The 18346-nt window shown below is 33.6% G+C and overlaps 1 pseudogene; it reads left to right on the top strand.

Moving 5' to 3' along the window:
- Positions 1-1543: 1543 nt before the first annotated feature.
- LOC107418049 (bifunctional dethiobiotin synthetase/7,8-diamino-pelargonic acid aminotransferase, mitochondrial-like) lies at positions 1544-10417 on the top strand (annotated as a pseudogene).
- Positions 10418-18346: the final 7929 nt, after the last annotated feature.

Genomic DNA, 18346 nt, shown 5'->3' with positions numbered 1-18346 from the left:
GTGAGCACAACTTGACGGCGTGGGGGATGCCATACCACATGGTCAAGTGGGCTTGCTCACAGTCAAATTGGTGGGCCTTGTTTTACCATAACATGGCCTGATCAAAACTCATAAAGTTAAATGTCAGGCCTACCTAAACTAAACGTTAGAATAGCCAAGACGAAATCTACAGGCTTTCGTTCATCAACACGTACTCGCCTGTCTCAATTACCACAATGGTACTTCGCCTCTTTATACCCATATGATATTAATAAAAAAAAAAAAAAAAAAAAAGGGTAACAAAGTTAACATTTTGTGATTATGGTCTATATTTTTTAAAATCCAAAGGATAATAATAGTACAAATTTGAAAGATAGAGTAGGCAAATGCTAAACCCCGTTCGTTCTGCCTTTGTTTAATGCTATAAGCTACTCTTAACGACATGGGCTACGGTAGGAGATCCAAAAATGAAAAAGCCCATGAACTATAAAATAACACGTGGAAAATAATCTAAAATAAATAAAAACAATAAAAGAAGAAGGACACGTGGTGGACAAAACTCATGCGGAAACTTGAAGTGGGACGTTAGTCAAAAGGAAAGAAAGAAAGTTGCGCTGAAGCGGGACATACCATTCCATTCTCTTCTCCATCACATCAACTAAACACCACCTAGTCGCCACTGAAGCTTTGAGATTGGCTACCCATTGACACAGGATGTGGGCTAGCCGATTACAATTAATCGGACAACAAACAAAGGACACAGAAAACAATGAAAGACGCTAACTCAACAACATATATTCAGCAGAGCAATGCAGGGAACCAAACACAGAGTTGTTTCTCAAGCTTCTTTGAATAACTGCTCCAAACACACAGTGTATTCGATTCGCTTTTTCAAATAATGCTCTCATCATACTCGGAGCGCGTGTCAAAGAGATTGTATGACATGCCTAAGAAGGCAGGGGAGGTTGTCTGGTGGCCATTCACTCAGCACAAATTAGCACCAGAAGAAGGTGTTATGGTAATTGATTCAGGCTGAGGTGAGAATTTTGCAGTCTTCAAGGTTTGTATCTTTGGATGTGTTTTGGGTTATTAATTATAAGATTTTTGTGTTAATTCGGTCACTGTCTTTTCTTTGTTTTTCCCCCTTCACTTTTAATCTATGCATGTTATGTGTTACCTGTTAAAAAAAGGTACTTGATGATTTGATACAATGGTTGCAGATTTGTGGAACAATATATATTTACATACTGATCTCATACATTTACATACTGATCTCATTTCTGAGTTCATTTTGCTTAGTTTTTGGCGTGCCATTTTTATGTATATACTTAATGCTTTCTTTCAAGCTGGTAAATTGTTTAGTAATTGACTGGCTTGTGTCATGCCATTCTAATCTTGTTTTTTATTCACTTACCGGTAAACAATGATGTCTTGACTCAACAATTTGATGCATGTGCTAGTTGGTGGACTCAAGGACCCGATGCTACTTTACAGGTCATCCTTATGAGTATCCTTTTGGTGATTAAAAAATCGTTGTTCTTGCATTTTGTTTAAGTTGAGACTGTCTAATGCATTAGAGCGAACGCATAGTTCTTAGCCGATAAAGCATTGTTAACATGGATTTTATTTTTTGGAGGGATAAAACACCTTATTATCTATATCACTGAATTTAGCATATTCGTTCTTCACATTATTATATGCATGTGAAGAGTTTACGGTTAACTTGTGTAATTTTATAGTTTATGCTGCTAATGTACTCAACATAGAACAAAAAAATAAAACCTCTGAACTTCTTTCTTAATGTGATTTTTTCGTTTAGGTGGTTTCAGGCTGAGCCTGCAAGGGATATGGGTTATGCTGCTACAAGATTTTGGCATGTAATGTTTCTTGAGAATGTGAATGAACCAGCCTTAGAATGTGCTGAACTTTTGCTTGAAGATGTTGGAAAAGGTTAGTAGCTTTCGTATATTTTTCTTATAATTTATGCAATGCAAATAAGGTCCACTCCCGCTCATTCGCTATGTGTTATGTATCCACTTTTTCAAGGCTTCTTGTGTGATTTATAGATTTTTATTTGAGCGTTTTGACTCTTTCAGTTATTTTATATTGCGTCCTGGGGTAAACAAGAGATATTGTCAATGGTTGGGGCCTTGGAAGGAATGTGTGGGTTATGATTTTATGAAAAACTGTTTGTTGTATCAACTGTTTTATTTTTTGGTTGCTTTTTGCAGGCTGGGCTTCTCGGACATATTTTTCAGATAATGGTTCTACAGCAAATTGAAATTGCACTCAAAATGGTATTTCGTAAATTCACTTTTAATCATGGCAGCATTTCTGATCTTTTGAATGACGACTCAATTCAAAGACGAGCTCAGCTAATGGTGGGCAATGTTAATCCTTATATTGCTCTTGATTAATAGGTTGCATTTCATATTAACCTCCAAGAAAGCTTGTGTCATTTTTTATGCATTTTTTTATGCATTTCATACTATTGTAGATTTACTTAACTAGCATCTTCTTCTTATAGCATATACTTTTAGCTGGGGCCCTATTATTTAAATATTAGAATTATGTTTGTGTCATTTTTTATGCATTTTGCAGTATGCACATATTCTTTAGTACCTAAATGTTAAGGTAATGTAAAGTTTCCCATGGTTTGGTTAAAATATCATAATACCTACTTTTCCTTTTACTTATGGATCCATCTTTGGTGGTCATACTTTCTGTTTGCCCTGGGATAACCCTAGCCTTTGAAGGTGGAGTTTCTAGTTACTGCCTTCAATGTCATAGATGTTACACCAATAGAAATATGTAGTGCATTTTTAAAAGTTAGTGTGATAATTTTTAACTTTTGAAACTTGTAAACATATTTTGGGTTGGGTTTATTATTTCAGGTCCTAGCTCTTAATGGATCCTATCATGGTGATACTTTGGGTGCTATGGAAGCATAAGCACCATCATCTTATACAGGTTCCTTCAACAATCATATAAATGTGTGACAAAATTGTGTATCAGAAAAACTATAGTTCTGCTTTGGTGTTTATTTTATGTCTCAACTTTTTTGCTAAGTGATAGTTTATTTATATTTCTGTTTTTTGTCTCAGGATGGGAAAGAGTAATAATGGGCAAGAAACTTTCTTTGTTGAGTGTAAAATTATGAATTTTCACTGCAGGTAAACTGGAAGAGGACTTTTTTTGGATCCTTCTACTGTCTTTTTGTGCAACAATAAATGCAATCTTTCCTTACCTGAAGGATTGCAATCTCACAGTTTGAAATATGGAAACACAAGTTGGTACTTTTTATTTTTATCAAATTTTTATTTGTTTAAATGTTGTAATGTTCCATCTTCTTACATAAATTAACATTATTGCGTTGTTCAATTCAAGAAGTGAAGTTTTCAATTTGAGAAGGGATAAGTCAAATCTTGCAGACATATATCCATCATATATATATATATATATATATATCAGATACATTAGATCGATATCCTGAATCAAAAGGGATTATTGGAGCTTTGATTTTGGAGCCAGGCAAGACATTTGATTTTAATAACTTTTTTTTCCCTTTTCTGTTATATTTGTTACAATTATATTTTACCCTATATGCTGTAGATGATTTTATTTTCTATTTAAAAAAAGCTTGTTTCTTTTGACATGATGAATAATTTGTTCAACTCTTAAATATGAAAGAGGGACAATTAGTTCCCATGACAGACCTCCTTATTCTGTATATCTATCCTATATGTGAGATTTGGTGCATTAAATTGTCTGGTCCTCAGGTTTTTGGCCTTTCTGGGGCCCTCACTTGTTTGTTGTTTCTTTTATTTCTTTGATGTACTTCGCTTTAGAAGCCTGTGTGATGAGCTTATTTTCTTGTCTTTGTTTCTATGAATTGTCATATGGTGTTTCCTTAACTAGTTCATTATCTTATAGGAAATTTGGTAAAATTGGTACATGAACACCTATATGATCGTTCATGGCACCGAAGATTTGAAAGCTTAGAATATTTGGTATATTGCTTCAACGAAACAGTAAATATGCATGCCTGCCATGTATTTGCTATTTTAATTTCAGATTGGGCTGAGATTCTTAAACTTAAAAAGATTTTAATATTTTACTATTATAATGCATGCTTTTCCAATCTGATTTTGGTAATCACATCATCTGATGTTTGGAAATTCTTCTATAGTTATCCAAGCTGCTGGAAGAATGCATATGGTTGATCCACTTTTCCAGCGAGTTGTTGTTAATCATTTCCGGAACAAAAATATGCCAATTACTTTTGATGAGGTCTTTACTGGTTTCTGGCGCCTGGGAACAGAGGTCAAGTTTCCTGAATCTCCAGCTTTCTTCCTCTTCTTCATTTTGTCTCAAAGAATGTTAACAATTGATTGGAAATTTAACAGACTGCAGTTGAACTATTTAATTGTGTATCCGATATAGCCTGCTTTGCGAAGCTGATGACAGGTGGAGCCAAACCCTTAGCTGCCACACTGGCTACAAGTGCTGTATTTGATTCATTTCTTGGAGACTCCAAGGTAACTTTTAATACTGGATTGAGTTAAGGCCATCTTTGGATGGCTTTTTAAAACCTATTTTTGACTTTAATGTTCAAACATTTCTTTAGAGAATGGTTGAGTAATGTTTCAGAAAAGAAGTCCCTTCTCTGCCAACAGAGAGAAGCCAATAATATTAAACATTTTTCAGAATCTTGTTTAAGTTTCATTTTCTGTTGACTAAACACTATAAATATCAGTTTCAAAATGCAAATATGATTTTATTCCTATACCACAGATTTTTTTATATGATTTTATAATTTGCTTGTGTATATCTGAGTGTTATCAAAATTGAAATGATACATGTATGTTAATGTGTATACTGTATGTGTAGCTGATGGCCCTTTTGCACAGACACGTGCACAGCAGCTGCTAAGTCAATAAAGTGGTTTACATATCCTCAGGCAAATAATAATATCACTTCTGGAGGAAGTTTGCTTAAGGAGGTATGTGAATTATTTGTTCTTGTGGTCCACTTGTACTTGTTTGACATGCCTACCCAGTTGGTTGCGGTGTGATGGAGTATTTCAGGTCTGAAGCTTTTATTCACTAGATATAATTGCATTGATCATAAACCGGCGAGATGTTCAGAACTCCAGCCCTTTCTAATAAAATACTAATCTCAACCTATAATGAATTGCAAAAAGTGTAATTTAATGTGCTTTGAATTTCATACTTGGAAAACACCAAAACTGGAATTAACAATATGTCATAGTTTAGTCAAACACCAAAACTGGAATTAAAAATATGTCATAGTTTAGTCAAACACCAAAACTGGAATTAACAATATGTCCTGAGACCACATTGAGATTTGACATAGAATACATGAGATATTTTTGTTATTAATCCTTTATCCTTAAATGTTAATTTAACTTGCAGTTGTGGGATGAAAAAATGGTGGGTGAGATATCTTCACATCCTGCAGTTAAACGAGCAGTTGCATTGGGAACCCTATGAGCTCTACAACTTCGAGCAGAAGGCTCTATTGCTGGGTATCGATTCATGATTTTCTTTGTGCATAGGGTTATTTTTCTATATTCTACGAGTTGTGTAACAGTTAGCTAGGCATCAGCATGCAACAACACTTTGTGCTTCTACATTTTTGCTGTTTCCAGCTTACGTGCTCAAATCAGATTGTTTAACAAGTCCAGAGGTTTTAATGCAAAAAATTAACCTTGGAAAACGATAATTACCGCATCATATACACATTATTTCTAATTCATCTTCTATTAGTGCTATGCTATACATATTGTTGCAAGACTAAGGTTTCAAAAAACTTGTAAGTTGTGTTTATCAGCATATTTTTTATTTTTTTATTTTTTTGAATTCATTGTTGCATAAAACTGTATCTTGTCCCCGTGAGCAGAAATGCTTCGTGGTTTGATCCCTTCTCTCATGGTCATTGCATCCATCTTATTCACCTTTTAAACAGTTAATATGCTGCTATTTACCTTTGCTACCCAACTCCACCAAGGGACTAATTTACTGGATTTTGCTAAGCACGACGGTCTACTAATCACTTTCAAGTTTACTAGCCCTGCATGAGTTGTGATATTTTATTTCATTTCCCCTCATTCAAAAGGTTTTTGTTTCAAGTGTGTAAGCTTTTCTGTAGGTATGGGTCAATGTATGCAAGCTCTCTTCCTAAGCAGCTGCGTGAAGATGTAATTTACACAAGGCTCTCGGTAATGTCATTTATTTCATGTCTGGACCCTGCACATCTCCTAAAATCTGCCGCCAACTACTCATTAAGCTTTGTAGAAGACTTGAAAAATTTAGCCAAAGTCGTTAAATTTTCAATTTCGTCAATCATCTAGTATCATTTTCTGTTTGAAACCATGCAAGGGGGTTAAGGAGAAAGCCAGGAGTTCTGTATGAGTCTTGATGATCAACCACTTGTTATTCTTCATAGGCTGTTGTATGTATAACTCTCCAACAAGGTTTTGGTGTATATATATATATATATATATATTTTTTTTTTTTTCTTTCATGTGTTAAGTTCTCCTTCCTGCTTATAGGTTTCAAGGTTCTGTTGGATTTTTTCTCTTCTTATGTGCAGGAAAGAATAGGGAAAGAAGGGATGTTTAGACTGTGAAATGAATCATTAAAAGTCTGTTGGGTTGTTTTTCTTAATGATTTTAATGAATTGTTCGAACAATGATATGTTTTTGGGAAATTTGGCCCGTTGCCCCTTTGTACAAGAGCTTAATGATTTATATCTATTCTTTTTCCATCTTTTTGTTTTATTCCTCATTTTTTAATATTCCTAAAATATCATTGTATCAAAATTAAACTTATTTTTAATTTTTTCCTTTCTTTTCCACCACTTCTCTGCAATTTCTTTTCTCCCGGGTAAAACTCAGCTCTTCTTTTCTCTTTCATCGATGTTTTACTTCTTTTTTTTTTTTTTGTTTTTTGTTTTTTCTTCCTTTCTTTTGTTTTTTCCTCATTTCTTTTTCTTTTTTATTTTATTTTTTTCCTTTTTTTTCCACTACCTCTCTGCAATTTCTTTTCCCCTGTCAAAACCAAGCTCTTCTCTTCTTCTTCATCAACGTTTTACTTCTTTTTTTTTTTTTTTCCTTTCTTTGGTCTTTTCCTCACTTCCTTTTCTTTTTTATTTTATTCTTTTTTCCTTTCTTTTCCACCACCTCTCTGCAATTTCTTTTCCCTTGTCAAAACCTAGCTCTTCTCTTCTCCTTCATCAACATTTTACTTCTTCTTCTTTTTTTCTTCCTTTCTTTTGTCTTTTTCTCACTTCTTTTTCTTTTTTATTTTATTTTTTTCTCTTTCTTTTCCCCTGTCAAAATCCAGCTCTTCTCTTCTCCTTCATCAACGTTTTACTAGTCTTTTCTTTTCTTTTTTTTTTTTTCCTTTTCTTTTGTTTTTTCCTCACTTCTTTATCTTTTTTATTTTATTTTTTTTCCTTTCTTTTCCACCACCTCTTTGTAATTTTTTTTCCCCTGTCAAAACCCTAGATTTGAAATCTAGGGTTCGTCTCGGGGGATGCCCTCTAGTTAGCATGTCAAGAAGAAAAGGGGGAGGCCTAGAAAATATGGTCTTGATGGGCCTGTTTCTTTGGGATTGTCACCCATGTCTACTCCTCCTAACCTCACATAGGGTTCATCCACATCTTCTTAGAAACGGAGTAATTGTAACTTGATTGATTTTCTATGCCAGTGATGAGAAAGTGATCTATGCTTTACTAATTGTAATTTGATTGTTTTTCTGAGGTTTTTGTTATCTATATTATAGGTTTTCATTTTTATTTTTTTTTCATTTATTGTTTTGGGTCATTGTAGGACATTGTAGCAAAACTATTATTTTATGTGCAACAAAGGCCAAGAGCTCTTTGCATCTTGTCAGGCAATGGTACTGTGTCATCAGTTAGTCTACGGTAGCTTGCATCTACCGGTGTCAGTGTCACATACGAGGTTGCATATTTTCTTCTTCTTTCTGTATGAATACTTGTTCTGCTTATTTTCTTCTTTTTCTATGTAAATACTTGTTTTGCAAACCATATAAACAGTTCATTTTGTTTTTGTTAGTTTTTAGTTTATGTGATTTTAAAGCTCTTGATTATGTTAGCAGTTATAGTCCATTTAATTGCTTGTACAAAAAGGTCAAAAGTAGAAATCTGATTTGTCTAGTATAGTTCGAATGCTGTCCTGGATGTAGTATTGCTATTGGTTACTTGAAGTGACCATTAATGAGAACTTGATGCTTTACTTGATTTTCTAACAAGGTCAGTGGTTTTAATTTTGTATAATTCAGTTGCAGTTTAGTTGGGATTTTGCTTGGCTATGGAAGCTTTAGTGAGTATAGATTGTGCTGTAAGATAAATATTGTGTAGCTTTTAAGGATGATTGGATAAACAATTGTTGATAAATTTTACTTTTATAGAATGGACTTCATTTTGAAATTGGGTGATAGTGACATGGTGGACCATCAAGATGGGGAGCAAGAAGTGGAAAGAGAGAGAGAGAGAGAGTGAGAGAGAGTGAGAGAGAGAGGGTTTGGGTTTTCTTCAAGATAGGGAACAAGCAGTAGTCACCAAGGAGAGAAGCAGAGGGTGTAACTAAGCTAGAAGCTAGGTGGTTGTGGTTCCGGACCTCTCTTTTTGTTATCTATTTTTATTTTTATTTTTAAGTTTTTTGTTGTTGCTCCATTCCATTTGTTTTCCTTCTTCTCCACATGATATTTTTCCCTCTCACTCTCTCTTTATCTAAGATGAATAGCCATGGGATCCTGTTCTGACTAAATGAAATTGTACACAGCAATATTTCCACTACATAAGTATTTCTAGAATCCAAAACACAAGCTTTTCCAGTTTTCTTCTATTTTTTTGTTTTATGTTAGCTGATTAGCTTACTTTTTTCTTCTTTTGCTGCATCCTTCATTGTTGGTCCACAAGTCCACATGGACAGAGGAAATGTGCAGTCTTAGCTAGTTTTGTTTGTGGCATAGACTTTGAAATTGTTGTTTAATCCTTTCTTAGTGGTTGCTGGTTGGTCTTTTATCATTTGTCATTTACTTGTTTTCGTGTACTTTATAATCAGTTTTAAATATGAATTATTACTTAAAAAGTATATTGACTTCCTCAAATTTCTAAAGTACCAATATGCGGTTTATAACTATATCTACAGGGAAGCACTTTACGTATATATGTGTGTTTTTGTGTTGATATGTGCATGTTATATGTATATATATTTGTGAAAGATCAAATGTGCTTTGGTTTAACTCCTAGTTTGGTGATTTGGTACATTAACATCCAAGGTTTGTATGCTTAGAGGACAGAAGGTTTGAAATTTATCTAGACAAAAGGTTTTAAATTTTCTGTATCATCTTGTAGATTGGAAACGTGAATTCCCAGTTCAACATAATGGTAGACTTACTCATTATGTTGAGTAATACAATTTGGAACCAAGTGTTTGATCCCGTTATTGTAACATGGCCTGTTTAGTTTTGATTTTGATATTTCAATATGATATCTATTATTGTTGTATATATATGAAAGATAAGTTAAAATTAGATAAAGAATGTGTATTGTGTTATCTTATAAGATTTTGAATGTAATTCGTGATTTTATGAAGTTGGATTCATAAATTTAGGTGTAAATACACTATCATTACAACATTGAAGGGTTGGGGGTCATTTCTGTTGTTACTATTCAATGAATCAATCTATATATTATATAAGCAAGTTAATAGAAAATATTATGGCCATATTATCTGTTTAAGCTAAGTATATGATGATATGTCATTCCTTAGTGTGTGTTTTCATATATTTATTTTTGTTTTTATATTCTTTTTATCAACATAAACGTTGTTCTAGTTTTGAGTCTCTACTTATTTGAAGTGTTACTTAATGGATGTAAGATTAAGGCTTTTCTATGGTTTTAATTGACTATGCTCTTATTTCTTGTGCTTATAGAGAAAGAGAATTTGTGTCTCTATGGACTTCCAAACGAGACATGGGAAGTTAATCTATCTGTTAAGTAAGTGCCTCCTGAGCTTCCAGAATCAACCTTATGTATAAATCACGCTAGGGATGGGATGCAAAAAAAGGATTGGTTGTCACTAGTTGCAGTTCATAGTGATTCATGGTTGCTTTCTACTTTGGTGCATGCCTTGGTTTCTACTATGGGTTAGTTTACTCATTCTAGGTGAAAAGAAAAAAAAAATTACCAACACAATTGTTAAAAAATATTTATTTTAGAGCAAGTTATCCATTTCCGATGTTGTTTCACTTTTAATAGTGGAATTTAGTGCACAATTCATACTGAAAACTAATTGTCTTGTGAGAGTAATCATATGTAATTCTTTGTATATTTGAGCTTTATTGGATGACTGGACTATCTAATTATAGATGTTCATTTACATTCACTTTGCAAACATTTTGATTTTGGTTTCGAAGCATTAACTAACTATAGCACATGATGTATATTTGAGCAACTTTTATTTTTATACAACCTTTTGTGTATCAAAGTTACCTTCTTAAAGAAAAGCTCAATGTATCAAAAGAAAGATATATATTCTACTGTATTCTTTCTCTTCTTTAATTATAATGCTAAATTTCAAATTTTGCTTTTTTGGCCACTATGTTGTTGGTAGTATTTATATTTATATCCTATATACGTATGTTTGTCTAAATATTTATATTTATATTTTAGCCTTTTCAACATATAAGGTATATTTGATCATTTGCTGTCAACAAAAAAAAAAAAAAAAATTGTATGGCTAGAACTATTATGTACAAGTCCATGTGTTTGCCAAAAATTACTGACGTTTCCTTCGGTAATTATCGATGCACTATCAGTAATTTACAATTGTCCATTTTTTCAAAGGAAATCTCCACAATTCCATCCAACAACTTAGATAATGTATGGCTCCACTAATAACATGCTAAATCTAACTTTATTAATGATCCTCAACAAAAGAATTCACAAAAAGATCGAAAAAAGTGAAAAATTTTCAAATAAAGTTGATTACCGATGGTGTATCGATAGTTACCGATGCCTCATCGGTAATTTCAATTTGTCATGTATTTTCAAAGCAAATCATCACAATTCTCATCGGTAATTTCAATTTGTCATGTATTTCAAATCATCATAATTCAATCCGTGTTATTAAAAAAAAAATGACAAATTAAAATTACCGATGGGGTATCGGTAATTACCGATGAAGACGGTTTCATTGGTAATTATCGAAACCCCATCGGTACTTACAATTTGCATATTTTTTCATTCCAACAACTTCGATAATGTGTGTTTCCACCAAGAATAAGCAAAATATATCTTTATTAATTATCCTCAACAATACAATCCACAAAAAAGTTTGAAAAAAGTTAGAAAATTTCATCCAAAGTTGATTACCGACGGTCATCAGTAATTACTGATGCAACTATCGGTAATCCATATTAGGAGTCCCAATGCTTGCTGGAAAAATTACCGATGGGTCCATCGATAATTTCTGAAACCCTGTTGGTAATTTAAATTTGACCATTTGTTTAAAGCAAATCACCACAATTCAATCCGACAACTTCGATAATGTGTGTTTCCACTAAGAACAGCTAAATCTAACTTTATTAACGATTCTCAATAAAAGAACCCATTAAAAGATCGAAAAAAGTGGGAAAATTTCAAATAAAGTTGATTACCGATGGTGCATCGGTAATTATCGATGCCAATGGTTTCATCAGTAATTATCGATACCCCATCGATAATTTCCATTTGTCATTTTTTTCAATGGCATGGATTGAATTGTGATGATTTGATTTTTTAAAAAAATGACAAATTGAAATTACCGATGGTGTATCGGTAATTACCGATGCACCATCGGTAATCAACTTTATTTGAAATTTTCACTTTTTCCGATCATTTTATGGATTCTTTTGTTGAGCATCATTAATAAAGTTAGATTTAGCATGTTCTTGGTGGAAACACACATTATTAAAGTTGTCGGATTGAATTGTGGTGATTTGCTTTGACAAAATGGTCAAATTTAAATTATCGATGGTGTTTTGGTAATTACCGATGGATCCGCGGTAATTTTTTCAGCAAACATTCGCACTCCTAGTACAGATTACAGGCAGTTACATCAATAATTATCGATGGACCCGCCGTTAATCAACTTTGAGTGTAATTGTCTAACTTTTTCCAAACTTTTTGTGGATTGTATTGTTAAGGATCATTAATAAAGTTAGATTTAGCATGTTCTTGGTGGAAACACATATTATCGAAGTTGTCAGATTGAACTGTGGTGATTTTCTTTGAAAAAATGGTCAAATTTTAATTACCTATAGGGTTTTGGTAATTGCCGATTGAACCGTTAGTAATTTTTCCGGAACAAAACCGCCATTTGTTAAAGACCTTGATTCTCCTGATCCACCATTCAAGTATTTCTGAAGCAATAGAGAAGAAATAACCACAAGCGAGAAGGTAAAGCATTTGGATACTTGTAGAAATAAAGACAAGATTGAAGATGGGCATCATCGAGCATTAGCCTCAAGATCTGCTTTCATCGAACTCAAACTTGTTGTCCTTGGATTTGGTCCTCTTTCTAATCTCAGCATTGGTTTTGGATGAGAACCCAGAAGCCGAATCGGAGGAGCCACAAAAGTTTTCCTTATATTAAATCTAAAATAAAGGACATATAGGTCTTTCAAAATTTTTTTAAGGGTGTAATGGATATTAAAGGGTAAAACAAAAAAGTTTACCAATGAATGGGTATATATTGTTATGGCCCTTCTAATGGGGGATTTAGTAGCATGGACACCATTCCCAAGGAATGGAAAGAAGGAACTTACTTCCCCATGTGTCCTGTATTCCACTAAACAAAAAAGAAAGATACCTTAGTGGGTTCCCATTTCTTAGAAATTGCAGAGGTTCTCAATGAGTTTCTTTTCAAGCTTATCCACAGCAAACAAGCCATTCAAACATAAATGATAAGTAAACCAAAAATTCGAAGGCAATAATTTCCAAGTGCTTATTATCAAATAATAATTACTGGTTAGAGAAAGGAGAGTTGGGTTTGCATATTAAAGGTCTTGGAAGTGAGACGAAAGTGGACACCATTGAAGAATCTCAGAGATAAACAAAGAGAAATTGCCGAAGTAAAGCCAATAACAAGTTTGACAACTCTTGTAGAAGGAAGAGTAAAAGAAGAGTGTGTATAGAGTAGGGTCGCGTGGGATAAGGAAGCATGTGCCACACTTGCCTATATTAACCTAGGAGTTCTGGAAACTTCCAATATCTCATCTTCTTCTTATTCTTCACCATGCGAGCCTCTGTTTTTACAAAGCTGACAGCTAAAAATAATTGGGGCAAAGCTGTTAAACTAAAGAGTTACTGGTAAGAGAAAGAGGAAATTGGATTTGAAGTGTGGGAGGTGGGACATTGGTTAGAGAGAGAGAAGTTGTACGTGGTTTATTAAGGAGTCTCCACATTTACACAAATTTCTATCATCAAGTTTTGACAGTTAAGCGAAGAATTTTCCTCCATCTGGATCACCATATGGCCTACAACCATTCAATTCATTAGTCCATCCACCAGATAATACCATTTGTAAAGAGTTTACAGCCTTTGCCCAAGCACACTTATCTTGGTCAAAGAAAGGTTTCAATCCAGAACCAATTAATTTTATATTGAAATCTCAATTGAGCCTGGGCAATTGGGCTTGAGCAGAGGCTCAACACTCTATACAAGATATATATCTCTTTGTGTCTCATTAGATGAGACAATGTTAGGCCACTTTTTGTGCCAATTTGAGAACTTTTTCAGAAATTTTGGGGTTTTTTACTCCTTAGGATCATTGAAGAATGTATATTTTGCATGTTGTTGCATTTAACACACATTAGGGGACTTGTGGGGGCCAAAAAATTGATAAAATGTGATAACCATAGGGGTTTTGGTAATTATCGATGAAACCTGTGGTAATTTTTCCAGCAACAACAAATTGATTACCATAGGTTTCATCGGTAATTACCGAAAGCCCTATGGTAATCAAATTTTTATGCCAATTTGAGAACTTTTTTTAAAACTTTTGGGGTTTTTTCTCTTTAGGATCATTGAAAAATGTATATTTTGCATGTTTTTGCATTTAACACACATTAAGGGACTTGTGGGGGCCAAAAAATTGATAAAATGTGATTATCATAGGGGTTTCGGTAATTACCGATGAAACATACGGTAATTTTTCCAGCAACTACAAATTGACTATCGCAAGTTTCATCGGTAATTACCAAAGATCCTATGGCAATAAAATTTTTATGCCAATTTGAGAACTTTCTTAGAACTTTTGGGGTTTTTCTCCTTAGAATCATTGAAGAATGTATTTTGCATGTTGTTGCATTTAATACACATTAGGCGACTTGTGGGGGCCAAAAAATTGGTAAAAAGTGATAACCATAGAGGTTTCAGTAATTACCGATGAAACCTACAGTAATTTTTCCAGCAACTACAAATTGATTACCATAGGTTTCATCGTAGTTATCAAAGGCCCTATAGTAATCAAATTTTTGTGCCAATTTAAGAACTTTTTCAAAACTTTTGGGGTTTTTTCTTTTTAGGATCATTGAAGAATGTATATTTTGTGTGTTTTTGCATTTAACACACATTAGGGGACTTATGGGGGCCAAAAAATTGGTAAAATGTGATTACCATACAGGTTTCGGTAATTACTGATGAAACCTACGGTAATTTTGCAAGTAAGGACAAATTGATTACGTAGGTTTCATCTGTAATTACCGAAGGCCTTATGGTAATCAAATTTTTATGCCAATTTGGGAACTTTTTCAGAACTTTTGGAATTTTTTCTCCTTAAGATCATTGAAAAATGTATATTTTGCATGTTGTTGCATTTAACACACATTAAGGGACTTGTGAGGGCCAAAAAATTGGTAAAATGTGATAACCATAGAGGTTTCAGTAATTATCGATAAAATCTACGGTAATTTTTCCAGTAATTATAAATTGATTACCGTAGGTTTTATCGGCAATTATCGAAGGCCCTACGGTAATCAAATTTTTGTGCCAATTTGAGAACTTTTTCAGAATTTTTGGGATTTTTTCTCTATAGGATCATTGAAAAATGTATATTTTCCATGTTTTTGCATTCAACACACATTAAGGGACTTGTGGGGGCCAAAAAATTGGTAAAATATGATTACCATAGGGGTTTCTATAATTACCGATGAAACCTACGGAAATTTTTCCAGCAACTACAAATTGATTACTGTAGGTTTCATCGGTAATTACCAAAGGTCCTATGGTAATCAAATTTTTGTGCCAATTTGAGAACTTTTTTAGAACTTTTGGGGTTTTTTCTCTATAGGATCATTGAAAAATGTATATTTTTCATGTTTTTGCATTCAACACACATTAAGGGACTTGTGGGGGCCAAAAAATTGGTAAAATATGATTACCATAGGGGTTTCTATAATTACCGATGAAACCTACAGAAATTTTTCCAGCAACTATAAATTGATTACTGTAGGTTTCATCGGTAATTACCGAAGGTCCTATGGTAATCAAATTTTTGTGCCAATTTGAGAACTTTTTCAGAACGTTTGGGTTTTTTTCTCTTTAGGATCATTGAAGAATGTATATTTTGCATGTTTTTGCATTTAACGCACATTAGAAGACTTGTGGGGGCAAAAAATTGGGTCAAATGTGATTACCATAGGGGTTTTGGTAATTACCAATGAAACCTACGGTAACTTTTCCAGCAACTACAAATTGAATGCTTTCACTTATTACTATCGTTTTTTCTCTTACTTTGCCAATAGTTATCATTAATAAAGCTAGATTTAGCATGTTCTTGGTGGAAACACACATGATTGAAGTTGTCGGATGGAATTGTGGTGATTCTTTTACAATAGTGGACATATGTCAATTATCGACGATGCATCAGTAATTACCATTGGGTAGTAATAGCATCTGTGAAACAGTAAGAAACCTATGAAAAACTGAGCACAGAATGATATTTTAAAAGCACAATATGACAGATGACTTTGCCAACAAAACAACACATACAACCAACATCTATTATGCCAAAACACATGTTAGCGGTTGAGCTACTAATTGCATTCCTTACTACATTGCATAACACATGCATACCGCATAACATGCCCCCATTGTCTTAATATAGTGTAGAGCAATTTATGGTCCTTTGGTTGAATGGTGCTGTTGGTTGGTAGTGCTATCAAGAGGTACAGTGGCCAAGCATAATCGGCTGCTATGACCAATCTGTTTGCATCTCCCGCATCTATATTGAAGACGCTCCTTTCCTTGAGATTGAATCCTCTTCTTTCTTGGTCTTCCTGATTGTTTGCCAATCTTAGGTGGAAGTACAAGCTCGTTTATGAAATCATCTCAAGCATGCCACTGACATTAATCTCCAAGTGGATATATGGTTTTTGAATATGTGTCACGGAGTGAGTCAACTGAGTAATGCGCCGAGCAAAGGATATATGGAGAAATATGTCGATGCTTACATGCTGCAATTGCATGGATACAAGGAAATCCATCAAAATGTCGAATTCCTTGCATGAGCACGTCTTATTTTCTAAGTTGACTACTCCAATGAACACGCCATAGCCAACAATTTGAAACCCATATAAGTTCAATGGAATAACACGTAAGCCTCTGCCATTATTTGAGTGCTCTTGCATGATATTTTCCAACCAATTAGTAACAGGAGTTTGCATTGCAGCTGCATTATTTCGAAGTTCATGCCCCTTGTTGATTAATTCTTCAATCATGTCTGTAGACAAAACAGCTCAAAAACATTACAAACTCTAGTATTGCCCTTCCTCCTCATGATAATTATAGCAGACCAAGCCTTCTAACGCAAGGAAAAAAAACTGCTAAATTATAACAAAACCAATATAATATTAAACACAGTAATCACATAATAAAAGCATTAAAAGTTAACTAAAGACTATAACTGTGGATATTTAGATATCACAAAACATCAATAGTAAGTAGACTTCTTATAGAAAACATTTAATATGTCCCCAAGAAGATAATAATCATCAAATGCGGCTCCTACCATGGACCTACCAATAATCCAAACCACAACAGGTGTGGTCCTTGTGGTCCTTAAAATTTTGAATAGAAGCATAAAGTAAAAGAGCTTCTTCATATCATAATATGCTGACAACATAAATACAATTGAGTGAATAATCTTCCACCAGTTCCTTTCACCCTAAAGAGAAAAAAGTTCATTCCACATAACTCCTGACAGACATAGTGGATCAAGTAGAATAAGATGTCAAGTTTGTGACACATGTGCTAAATCATAACATAACATTAGCTTGAATGGATGCAATGTTGACATTGTGGTGATTTGTGGATTATTTTGTTCACGATCATAAATATAGTTACATTTAGCATGTTCTTCATATACAATAACATTATCAAAGTTGTCAAATTCGATTGAGGTGGTTTGCTTTCAAAAAATAGAAAAATTAAATATACCGATAGAATGTCGTTAATTACAAATGGAACCACCGTTAAATTTTCCAACAACCAAGTGTTTCGTAATTACAGATGGACCGTATGTAACGAACAAAGGTTGTAATTTTCAAATGGAAATTTCCAAACCATTTATGGTTTGTTGTACATAAAATCAAACCAACATATAACTTGCACTTTTATATCATGTCAAAATGTGACAAACAATGAATCCAATATAAGGGAAAAATATATACGTATATGTACATATATATATATACACATACCAAAAATCTTTAACTCTGCTGCACACGAACGTATACTTTAATTATATATTTTTGAAGTCTATGAGCTCCACAATGAAGATTTTCAGTCTTTTGTTATCACAAAAGGTTGGGGGTATGCAAGAAGACTGAACTACACTGAAGGTGGTATTGTATTTTCTGCAATGGTTGGTCAGTGTGAAGAAAGGCAGAAAGGTACGTAACCAACAAAAGAGAAAGAGAGAGGGAGACACACAGGATTCATTGAATGTGGTAGCAGGGAGAGGAAGAGAGAGGGATAGAAGTTAACGAGGGTAGATGAGAAATGGGAGATGGTAAGATAATTTGTTTAAATATTTTCCTCTTTATTCGACAGTTAATGAGAAATGGGAAATGGTTCCATTTATTCATCTTTCATATCCATTTATTTAAATATTTTCCACAACTGCACAATCAATTCCCTCCTGACTACTCTCTTATGGACATACTACCATGGAGTCGCATTTTAAAAGAGATTGGAAGAAGCTTTCAAGCTAGGAATAGTCTCCAATCTAAAACTAACTAAATTTCAATGCATACCATTCAAACAAGTTCAA

This window comes from Ziziphus jujuba, chromosome 5 (assembly GCF_031755915.1).
Source record: "Ziziphus jujuba cultivar Dongzao chromosome 5, ASM3175591v1".
NCBI lineage: Eukaryota > Viridiplantae > Streptophyta > Magnoliopsida > Rosales > Rhamnaceae > Ziziphus > Ziziphus jujuba.
Note: the sequence above shows the minus strand (reverse complement) of the source record. Positions and strands in the feature narration are given on the sequence as shown.